The sequence below is a fragment of the Cherax quadricarinatus genome, unplaced genomic scaffold, assembly GCF_038502225.1.
Source record: "Cherax quadricarinatus isolate ZL_2023a unplaced genomic scaffold, ASM3850222v1 Contig923, whole genome shotgun sequence".
Taxonomy (NCBI): Eukaryota; Metazoa; Arthropoda; class Malacostraca; order Decapoda; family Parastacidae; genus Cherax; species Cherax quadricarinatus.
Genome location: NW_027195949.1, coordinates 74,964 through 83,113, shown reverse-complemented (window position 1 = coordinate 83,113; position 8,150 = coordinate 74,964).

Genomic DNA, 8,150 nt, shown 5'->3' with positions numbered 1-8,150 from the left:
GGAAGCGTTTCTCTCTTTCTACTTTACGTCAGCTCTGTGATTCTTCACCTTCACTTGTATAGGAAGCGTTTCTCTCTTCCTAGTTTACATCAGCTCTGTGATTCTTCACCTTCACTTGTATAGGAAGCGTTTCTCTCTTTCTAGTTTACATCAGCTCTGTGATTCTTCACCTTCACTTGTATAGGAAGCGTTTCTCTCTTTCTACTTTACGTCAGCTCTGTGATTCTTCACCTTCACTTGTATAGGAAGCGTTTCTCTCTTCCTAGTTTACATCAGCTCTGTGATTCTTCACCTTCACTTGTATAGGAAGCGTTTCTCTCTTTCTAGTTTACATCTTCTCTTCCCTTTTTTAAAGGAATGTGTCAGCGCACTCAGTTCACACACTGGTGTCCGGGATCGATCCCCTGTTATGGCTGGAAAACATTAGGACGTGTTTCCATAAGACACCTGCTGCCCCTATTCACCTATCAGTAAAATGGGAACCTGGGTGTTAGGTGACTGGTGTGGGTAGCATCCTGGGTCAAAACTGATCTAATTTCCCCCAAATGCTCAGCATAACAAGCAGCTTTCTATATAGTAGTATGTCACTGACGTCAGCTATGGTCTGTATACCTTGTACATGTACTTGTATACCTTGTACATGTACTTGTATACCTTGTACATGTACTTGTATACCTTGTACATGTACTTGTATACCTTGTACATGTACTTGTATACCTTGTACATGTACTTGTATACCTTGTACTTGTATACCTTGTACATGTACTTGTATACCTTGTACATGTACTTGTATACCTTGTACATGTACTTGTATACCTTGTACATGTACTTGTATACCTTGTACATGTACTTGTATACCTTGTACATGTACTTGTATACCTTGTACATGTACTTGTATACCTTGTACATGTACTTGTATACCTTGTACATGTACAAGTATACCTTGTGTAAGTGGTGATGTACAGGTGTACAGGTGTACCTGGGTAAGGTCAGTGGTGATCCAGGTGTACCTGGGTAAGGTCAGTGGTGATGCAGGTGTACCTGGGTAAGGTCAGTGGTGACCCAGGTGTACCTGGGTGAGGTAAGTGGTGATGCAGGTGTACCTGGGTGAGGTAAGTGGTGATGCAGGTGTACCTGGGTGAGGTAAGTGGTGATGCAGGTGTACCTGGGTGAGGTAAGTGGTGATGCAGGTGTACCTGGGTGAGGTAAGTGGTGATGCAGGTGTACCTGGGTGAGGTAAGTGGTGATGCAGGTGTACCTGGGTAAGGTCAGTGGTGATGCAGGTGTACCTGGGTAAGGTCAGTGGTGATCCAGGTGTACCTGGGTAAGGTCAGTGGTGACCCAGGTGTACCTGGGTAAGGTCAGTGGTGATCCAGGTGTACCTGGGTAAGATCAGTGGTGACCCAGGTGTACCTGGGTAAGGTCAGTGGTGACCCAGGTGTACCTGGGTAAGGTCAGTGGTGACCCAGGTGTACCTGGGTAAGATCAGTGGTGACCCAGGTGTGCCTGGGTAAGGTCAGTGGTGACCCAGGTGTACCTGGTGTTGGGAACTTTACAAAGGTAGGTACAAAAAGATCATTAGTGGTGTTTTAACACTTACGTCTAAAGTAACACCTTAAGACTCCAGCAGATACAGTCAAGTGCACTATTGTACTATCTTAAAGGGTTCTTTGGTCACGTTCCTGAATGCTGTTTAAGGATAATCCAGTGTCTTGTCTTTCACCATCTCTCTCTCTCTCTCTCTCTCTCTCTCTCTCTCTCTCTCTCTCTCTCTCTCTCTCTCTCTCTCTCTCTCTCCCTCTCTCTCACTCACTCACTACCGGTATTATACACGATACATCTCAACAATTGCAGTTCACGTACCGGGAAAAAGGTCGTGTCCTTATTGGTGAAAGCTCCACCAATCACGACACAGCAACCCACAGGAAAGGTGAAATGGTTGCCAACTTTCACCCTGTGACGGGAGGGAGGGAGAGAAGGGAGGGAGGGAGAGAAGGGAGGGAGGGAGAGAAGGGTGGGAGGGAGAGAAGGGTGGGGAGAGAGAGAAGGGTGAGGGAGAGAAGGGTGAGAGAGAAGGGTGGGAGGGAGAGAAGGGTGGGAGGGAGAGAAGGGGTGGGGAGGGGAGAGAAGGAGGAGGGAGAGAAGGGGTGAGAGAGAGAAGGAGGAGGGAGAGAAGGGTGGGAGAGAGAGAAGGGTGAGAGAGAAGGGTGGGAGAGAGAAGGGTGGAGGGAGAGAAGGGTGAGAGAGGAGAAGGGTGGGAGGAGAAGGGTGAGGGGAGAGAAGGGTGGGAGGGAGAGAAGGGTGAGGAGAGAAGGAGGAGGGAGAGAAGGGTGAGAGAGAGAAGGGAGGAGGGAGAGAGAAGGGAGGAGAGAAGGTGAGAGAGATAGAAGGGGTGAGAGGAGAGGAAGGGTGAGAGAGAGAAGGGTGGAGGAGAGAAGGGTGGGAGAGAGAGTGGGAGGGAGAGAAGGGTGAGGAGAGAAGGTGGAGGAGAGAAGGGAGAGAGAGAAGGGTGGAGAGAGAGAAGGAAGGAGGAGGAGAGGGAAGGAGGAGGAGAGAAGGGTGGGAGAGAGAGAAGGGTGAGAGAGTGGGAGGAGAGAAGGGTGGAGGGAGAGAAGGGAGGGAGGGAGAGAAGGAGGAGGGAGAGAGGGAGAGAGAGAAGGAGGGAGGGAGAGAAGGGTGGGAGAGAGAGAAGGGTGGGAGGGAGGAGAAGGGTGGAGGAGAAGGGTGGGAGGAGAGAAGGGTGGAGAGAGAGAAGGGTGGGAGGAGAGAAGGGTGGGAGGAGAGAAGGTGAGGAGTAGAAGGGTGGGAGAGAGAGAAGGGTGGAGGAGAGAAGGTGGAGGGAGAGAAGGGTGGAGGGAGAGAAGGGAGGGGAGGAGAGAAGGGTGGGAGAGAGAGAAGGGAGGAGGGAGAGGGTGGGAGAGGAGAGAAGGGGTGGGAGGGAGAGAAGGGTGGGAGGGGGGAAGTAGCAACACTGGGAAGTAGGGAAGTAGCAACACTGGGAAGTAGGGAAGTAGCAACACTGGGAAGTAGGGAAGTAGCAACACTGGGAAGTAGGGAAGTAGCAACACTGGGAAGTAGGGAAGTAGCAACACTGGGAAGTAGGGAAGTAGCAACACTGGGAAGTAGGGAAGTAGCAACACTGGGAAGTAGGGAAGTAGCAACACTGGGAAGTAGGGAAGTAGCAACACTGGGAAGTAGGGAAGTAGCAACACTGGGAAGTAGGGAAGTAGCAACACTGGGAAGTAGGGAAGTAGCAACACTGGGAAGTAGGGAAGTAGCAACACTGGGAAGTAGGGAAGTAGCAACACTGGGAAGTAGGGAAGTAGCAACACTGGGAAGTAGGGAAGTAGCAACACTGGGAAGTAGGGAAGTAGCAACACTAGGAAGTAGGGAAGTAGCAACACTGGGAAGTAGGGAAGTAGCAACACTGGGAAGTAGGGAAGTAGCAACACTGGGAAGTAGGGAAGTAGCAACACTGGGAAGTAGGGAAGTAGCAACACTGAGAAGTAGGGAAGTAGCAACACTGGGAAGTAGGGAAGTAGCAACACTGGGAAGAAACAACACTAGGAAGTAGGGAAGTAGCAACACTGGGAAGTAGGGAAGTAGCAACACTGGGAAGTAGGGAAGTAGCAACACTGGGAAGTAGGGAAGTAGCAACACTGGGAAGTAGGGAAGTAGCAACACTGAGAAGTAGGGAAGTAGCAACGCTGAGAAGTAGGGAAGTAGCAACACTGGGAAGTAGGGAAGTAGCAACACTGGGAAGTAGCAACACTAGGAAGTAGGGAAGTAGCAACACTGGGAAGTAGGGAAGTAGCAACACTGGGAAGTAGGGAAGTAGCAACACTGGGAAGTAGGGAAGTAGCAACACTGGGAAGTAGGGAAGTAGCAACACTGGGAAGTAGGGAAGTAGCAACACTGAGAAGTAGGGAAGTAGCAACACTGGGAAGTAGCAACACTGGGAAGTAGCAACACTGGGAAGTAGGGAAGTAGCAACACTAGGAAGTAGGGAAGTAGCAACACTGGGAAGTAGGGAAGTAGCAACACTGGGAAGTAGGGAAGTAGCAACACTGGGAAGTAGGGAAGTAGCAACACTGGGAAGTAGGGAAGTAGCAACACTGGGAAGTAGGGAAGTAGCAACACTGAGAAGTAGGGAAGTAGCAACACTGGGAAGTAGGGAAGTAGCAACACTGGGAAGTAGGGAAGTAGCAACACTGGGAAGTAGGGAAGTAGCAACACTGGGAAGTAGGGAAGTAGCAACACTGGGAAGTAGGGAAGTAGCAACACTGGGAAGTAGGGAAGTAGCAACACTGGGAAGTAGGGAAGTAGCAACACTGGGAAGTAGGGAAGTAGCAACACTGGGAAGTAGGGAAGTAGCAACACTGGGAAGTAGGGAAGTAGCAACACTGGGAAGTAGGGAAGTAGCAACACTGGGAAGTAGGGAAGTAGCAACACTGGGAAGTAGGGAAGTAGCAACACTGGGAAGTAGGGAAGTAGCAACACTGGGAAGTAGGGAAGTAGCAACACTGGGAAGTAGGGAAGTAGCAACACTGGGAAGTAGGGAAGTAGCAACACTGGGAAGTAGGGAAGTAGCAACACTGGGAAGTAGGGAAGTAGCAACACTGGGAAGTAGGGAAGTAGCAACACTGAGAAGTAGGGAAGTAGCAACACTGGGAAGTAGCAACACTGGGAAGTAGGGAAGTAGCAACACTGGGAAGTAGGGAAGTAGCAACACTGAGAAGTAGGGAAGTAGCAACACTGGGAAGTAGCAACACTGGGAAGTAGGGAAGTAGCAACACTGGGAAGTAGGGAAGTAGCAACACTGGGAAGTAGGGAAGTAGCAACACTGGGAAGTAGGGAAGTAGCAACACTCGGAAGTAGGGAAGTAGCAACACTGAGGAAGTAGGGAAGTAGCAACACTGGGAAGTAGGGAAGTAGCAACACTGGGAAGTAGGGAAGTAGCAACACTGGGAAGTAGGGAAGTAGCAACACTGGAAGTAGGGAAGTAGCAACACTGGGAAGGAGGGAAGTAGCAACACTGGGAAGTAGGGAAGTAGCAACACTGGGAAGTAGGGAAGTAGCAACACTAGGAAGTAGGGAAGTAGCAACACTGGGAAGTAGGGAAGTAGCAACACTGGGAAGTAGGGAAGTAGCAACACTGGGAAGTAGGGAAGTAGCAACACTGGGAAGTAGGGAAGTAGCAACACGGAAGTAGGGAAGTAGCAACACTGGGAAGTAGGGAAGTAGCAACACTGGGAAGTAGGGAAGTAGCAACACTGAGGGAAGTAGGGAAGTAGCAACACTGGGAAGTAGGGAAGTAGCAACACTGGGAAGTAGGGAAGTAGCAACACTGGGAAGTAGGGAAGTAGCAACACGGAAGTAGGGAAGTAGCAACACTGGGAAGTAGGGAAGTAGCAACACTGGGAAGTAGGGAAATAGCAACACTGGGAAGTAGGGAAGTAGCAACACTGGGAAGTAGGGAAGTAGCAACACTGGAAGTAAGTAGCAACACTGGGAAGTAGCAACACTGGGAAGTAGGGAAGTAGCAACACTGGGAAGTAGGGAAGTAGCAACACTGGGAAGTAGCAACACTGGGAAGTAGCAACACTGGGAAGTAGGGAAGTAGCAACACTGGGAGGTAGGGAAGTAGCAACACTGGGAAGTAGGGAAGTAGCAACACTGGGAAGTAGGGAAGTAGCAACACTGGGAAGTAGGGAAGTAGCAACACTGGGAAGTAGGGAAGTAGCAACACTAGGAAGTAGGGAAGTAGCAACACTGGGAAGTAGGGAAGTAGCAACACTAGGAAGTAGGGAAGTAGCAACACTGGGAAGTAGGAAAGTAGCAACACTGGGAAGTAGGGAAGTAGCAACACTGGGAAGTAGGGAAGTAGCAACACTGGGAAGTAGGGAAGTAGCAACACTGGGAAGTAGGGAAGTAGCAACACTGGGAAGTAGGGAAGTAGCAACACTGGGAAGTAGGGAAGTAGCAACACTGGGAAGTAGGGAAGTAGCAACACTGGGAAGTAGGGAAGTAGCAACACTGGGAAGTAGGGAAGTAGCAACACTGGGAAGTAGGGAAGTAGCAACACTGGGAAGTAGGGAAGTAGCAACACTGGGAAGTAGGGAAGTAGCAACACTGGGAAGTAGCAACACTGGGAAGTAGGGAAGTAGCAACACTGGGAAGTAGGGAAGTAGCAACACTGGGAAGTAGGGAAGTAGCAACACTGGGAAGTAGGGAAGTAGCAACACTGGGAAGTAGCAACACTGGGAAGTAGGGAAGTAGCAACACTGGGAAGTAGGGAAGTAGCAACACTGGGAAGTAGGGAAGTAGCAACACTGGGAAGTAGGGAAGTAGCAACACTGGGAAGTAGGGAAGTAGCAACACTGGGAAGTAGGGAAGTAGCAACACTGGGAAGTAGCAACACTGGGAAGTAGCAACACTGGGAAGTAGGGAAGTAGCAACACTGGGAGGTAGGGAAGTAGCAACACTGGGAAGTAGGGAAGTAGCAACACTGGGAAGTAGGGAAGTAGCAACACTGGGAAGTAGGGAAGTAGCAACACTGGGATGTAGGGAAGTAGCAACACTGAGAAGTAGGGAAGTAGCAACACTAGGAAGTAGGGAAGTAGCAACACTGGGAAGTAAAGTAGGGGAAGTAGGGGAAGTAGGGAAGTAGCAACACTGGGAAGTAGGGAAGTAGCAACACTGGGAAGTAGGTAAGTAGCAACACTGGGAAGTAGGGAAGTAGCAACACTGGGAAGTAGGGAAGTAGAAACACTGGGAAGTCGGGACGTAGCAACACTGGGAAGTAGGGAAGTAGCAACACTGGGAAGTAGGGAAGTAGCAACACTGGGAAGTAGGGAAGTAGCAACACTGGGAAGTAGGGAAGTAGCAACACTGGGAAGTAGGGAAGTAGCAACACTGGGAAGTAGGGAAGTAGCAACACTGGGAAGTAGGGAAGTAGCAACACTGGGAAGTAGGGAAGTAGCAACACTGGGAAGTAGGGAAGTAGCAACACTGGGAAGTAGGGAAGTAGCAACACTGGGAAGTAGGGAAGTAGCAACACTGGGAAGTAGGGAAGTAGCAACACTGGGAAGTAGGGAAGTAGCAACACTAGGAAGTAGGGAAGTAGCAACACTGGGAAGTAGGGAAGTAGCAACACTAGGAAGTAGGGAAGTAGCAACACTGGGAAGTAGGGAAGTAGCAACACTAGGAAGTAGGGAAGTAGCAACACTGGGAAGTAGGGAAGTAGCAACACTAGGAAGTAGGGAAGTAGCAACACTGGGAAGTAGGGAAGTAGCAACACTAGGAAGTAGGGAAGTAGCAACACTGGGAAGTAGGGAAGTAGCAACACTGGGAAGTAGGGAAGTAGCAACACTAGGAAGTAGGGAAGTAGCAACACTGGGAAGTAGGGAAGTAGCAACACTAGGAAGTAGGGAAGTAGCAACACTGGGAAGTAGGGAAGTAGCAACACTGGGAAGTAGGGAAGTAGCAACACTGAGAAGTAGGGAAGTAGCAACACTGGGAAGTAGGGAAGTAGCAACACTGAGAAGTAGGGAAGTAGCAACACTAGGAAGTAGGGAAGTAGCAACACTGGGAAGTAGGGAAGTAGCAACACTGGGAAGTAGGGAAGTAGCAACACTGAGAAGTAGGGAAGTAGCAACACTAAGGGGAAGTAGGGAAGTAGCAACACTGGGAAGTAGGGAAGTAGCAACACTAGGAAGTAGGAAGTAGGGTAGTAGCAACACTAGGAAGTAAGGAAGTAGCAACACTGGGAAGTAGGGAAGTAGCAACACTAGGAAGTAGGGAAGTAGCAACACTGGGTAGGGAAGTAGCAACACTGGGAAGTAGAAGTAGCAACACTGGGAAGTAGGGAAGTAGCAACACTGGAAGTAGGGAAGTAGCAACACTAGGAAGTAGGGAAGTAGCAACACTGGGAATTAGGGAAGTAGCAACACTGAAGTAGGGAAGTAGCAACACTAGGAAGTAGGGAAGTAGCAACACTAGGAAGTAGGGAAGTAGCAACACTGGGAAGTAGGGAAGTAGCAACACTGAGAAGTAGGGAAGTAGCAACACTAAGGAAGTAGCAACACTGGGAAGTAGGGAAGTAGCAACACTAGGGAAGTAGCAACACTGGGAAGTAGCAACACTAGGAA